General features: G+C 45.3%; 1 long non-coding RNA gene across 1 annotated transcript; it reads left to right on the forward strand.

The window, feature by feature from the left end:
* The first annotated feature begins 1,422 nt into the window (after positions 1-1,422).
* Positions 1,423-2,188, forward strand: LOC127298160 (uncharacterized). Its single transcript, XR_007849642.2, has 3 exons — positions 1,423-1,491; positions 1,619-1,699; positions 1,797-2,188. It is a non-coding gene; the product is annotated as an uncharacterized lncRNA (long non-coding RNA).
* The last annotated feature ends 1,259 nt before the right edge of the window (positions 2,189-3,447 follow it).

A 3,447-nucleotide genomic window follows, 5' to 3' on the forward strand; every position in this document is an offset into this window, starting at 1 on the left:
TCTATTCCACCGACTAGCTCGGCGCACCGGCTGTATCAACTTCACCGAATCCCTTGCCAGCCAACCAGATCTGCTTCACTAACGCCCGCTTCTACTGAAACAGGGTCGACTCATCGTCTCCCGCGTTCGCCGCCGCTGGAATGCAAGTTGCCGCCCCCGTCCACCCCGCCGCAGCTTGGTTAGTACGCTGGCCCGTTAGATCGCGGTGTTTCTTTAGCCATGTTTTGTGTAGTTATTTGCAAATCTCATATGCCATTAACTTTCTTGATTTGTTACTTCGCATGAAGTTCGTTTAAATATTGTACAGTACAAAAGCATTATCCGGTCGCTACCATCCTGTTCATTCTACTGACACCTGTGTGCATCCACATACTTATAGCCTTATACCCATTCATTTGCTGCCAACTGTTTTTGTACTGCATGCTATTCCTTTTTTAGTCATGCTATGGGCATTTCCAATCTGGTTGTTCTTATACCACGTCATTAGCTCACCGCTAGCCGCTAGCTATTTTCTCGTGCCTGCTATTCTCACACTGCTTTTATAATCATGCTATGTGCATTTCCAATCTGCTTGCTCTTATACCTCGTCTTTAGCTTATAGCTATTTTTTTTCCATGAATGCTCCTGTCGCACAGCTTGTATAGTTATTGCTGCGTGCATGTCTGGTCTTTGTATTATCGTAGACTAACCTGTCAATGTTATTTTTCCTAGGGATTGATCATGCGAACCACTTATTAGAATATCCAAGATTAACAGCGGGGACGCTAGGGAAGGTTGGAGTCTGAGTTCTTGGTTGGTAATTTTGGCAGTTTACTTCCGTCATTATCTATAACCTATATGCATTGTTCCTTATGCAAGAGATTAACACTTGGAACCCTGCCATAGCAATGCCATTCATGCTTTACTATGTTTCTGCCTATTTGATATGCTTGTCTTGGAGCAAGCTGAAGGTGATTTGAACCTGACATTTGGTCATTCTTAATGCCAGTTTACTTTATGTGGAAAATCTTGGCATTACCCTACTCTAAATCTGAATGTCTGAAATTCGTATCTCATGAAAAGCAACATCTAGTTGGTTTTAATCTGATATCTGGTAAATATTGGCTTATTCATTTGGCAGCTCAAGTTTTTTGTTATTTGAAACCAGCTGACTTGGTCTTAAATGTGATATCTAAACACAGATTAAGGACAATGGAGCAGGAGGATTAGCATTTCACTTGATGGCTGAACCTAAAATGACAGGCATGTCGACCACGACTAGTGCATGCAAGAGAAGGACTGCAATGAGCCGGTATGTGCTTAGTACATGCATCTTATCTTATCTTGTGCTTATTTACGCTACATCTTTGTTATCTCGATCTCTACATTGCGTAATACATGTTTGAATAGTTAATTGTTGTAACTATGTTTGCAATATTACAGAATGCAGTTTTAATGAAGCAGTCATCATTAGAAGATAGTCGCCAAAGCGACCCTGTGCAACATTATGATGTAAGTCTGTGCTTAGTACAAGTTCCATACATTGTCTTATTTATGCAACTTGTTATTATCTTATATCTACATTGCATAATAAATGTTTGAATAGTTCACTGTTGTAACTATGTTGCAATATTACTAGAATGCAGGTGTAATGAAGAAGTCCTTAGTAGAAGATAGAGCGCAAAAAAGGTTCCGGGGTGAGCCTATGCAACGATATAATGTAAGTCTGTGCTTAGTACTTGTGACTATCTCATATCGACAATGCTTAATACATGTTTGCATAGTTCATCGTTTAACTCTTTTTGCATTATTATCAGAATGCAGTTGTGATGAAGCAATCTTCATCAGAAGAGAGGCCCACAAAAAGTTCTGATCTTTCTTCTGATGCATCCTCTCATAGCCGTCAACCTATACCATTCCTTTCATCAAACAGTAAATATCTCAAGGTTGTACTTTATAAAAGACATGGTATTGCTGCTTTAAGATCTGTAGCTGATATGTTGACCAAGAGTACACAAGATTCAATCAAGGCGATTGCCAAATGTCAACGTGTTATTGATGATGCTAATAGAAGTCCTCAATGATTCTATGTGATTTTTTTATTTGGGCACATTAATTGCCTTGTAATTTTCCTAGTTATTTTATTTGTGTATGTAATTGTGTGTATCATTGATACCAGATTTTAGGCTCATGAAATTTAATGCAAGTTGACTAGTCAAACAACCAGGGCCCTACAACTGATTGGGCCGGCCCACTTACAGTAGTGTGGGACCCACTTTCATTTTGGGTCGGCCCACCTGCTTATTGGGCCGGCCCGTTAACAGGGAAGTGGGCCCCACCAGCTTATTGGGCCGGCCCACTACCTTGTTGGGCTAGCCCACTTGCTATATTGTGGGCCCCACATACTAAATGGGCCGGCCCTTCAACAGGAAAGTGGGACCCACCTGTGTTTTTGGCCGGGCCCACTATCTTGCTGGGCCGGCCCACTTGCTATATGGTGGACCCCACATACTAAATGGGCCGACCCTTTAACAGGAAAGTGGGACCCACCTGTGTTTTTGGCCCGGCCCACTATCTTGTTGGGCCAGCCCAATTGCTATATGGTGGACCCCACATACTAAATGGGCCGGCCCTTTAACTGGAAATTGGGACCCACCTGTGTTTTTGGCCCGGCCCACTATCTTGTTGGGCCGGCCCACTTGCTATATGGTGGACCCCACATACTAAATGGGCCGACCCTTTAACAGGAAAGTGGGACCCACCTGCGTTTTTGGCCCGGCCCATTTTCTTGTTGGGCCAGCCCATTTGATCTATTGTGGACCCCACGTACTAAATGGGCCGGCCCGATAGCAGGAAAGTGGGACCCACATGTTAATTGGGCCGGCCCAATAACTTCTTGGGCCGGCCCAGTTGTTTTAAGGTGGACCCCACTAGGTAAATGGGCCGGCTCGATAACAGGAAAGTGGGTCCCACGTGTCTTGTGGGCCGGCCCTTTTGCCTGTTGACCGGTCAAACGAGTGCATTCGGCCCGGCCCACATGCTTAGTGGCCCGGCCCATTAAAGTTTTGACCAGTCAACCTTAGAGGTTAGGCCCGGTCCACGTAACTAATGGACCAGCCCAGCTATATAGTTGATCGGTCAAACTAAGTCAGCTGGCCCGGCCCGCAAACTTAATGGGCCGGCTCGATTAAGACGTGGCAGGCCACGTGTGGGCCTACCATCTACCACGGGGTTTCAGCCGGTTAACGCCGTTAACTGCCAGTTAACGGCGTCTGCCACGTGGCAGTTTGCATGACGTCAGCAGTCAACGGGCTCCCGGAAACACTTGCGCAACGGTCCGATTTTCCGTGGCGGAAGGGCGCCCAAGCGCGAAGGACCGAAAAAATCGTCGTAGGACTTTGCCTGACGCAGTTTCGACAACAGAACCCATATCATCGGGTTATGCCCATAGGCGACGAAAAATACCCC

The sequence above is a fragment of the Lolium perenne genome, chromosome 5, assembly GCF_019359855.2.
Source record: "Lolium perenne isolate Kyuss_39 chromosome 5, Kyuss_2.0, whole genome shotgun sequence".
Classification (NCBI taxonomy): Eukaryota; Viridiplantae; Streptophyta; class Magnoliopsida; order Poales; family Poaceae; genus Lolium; species Lolium perenne.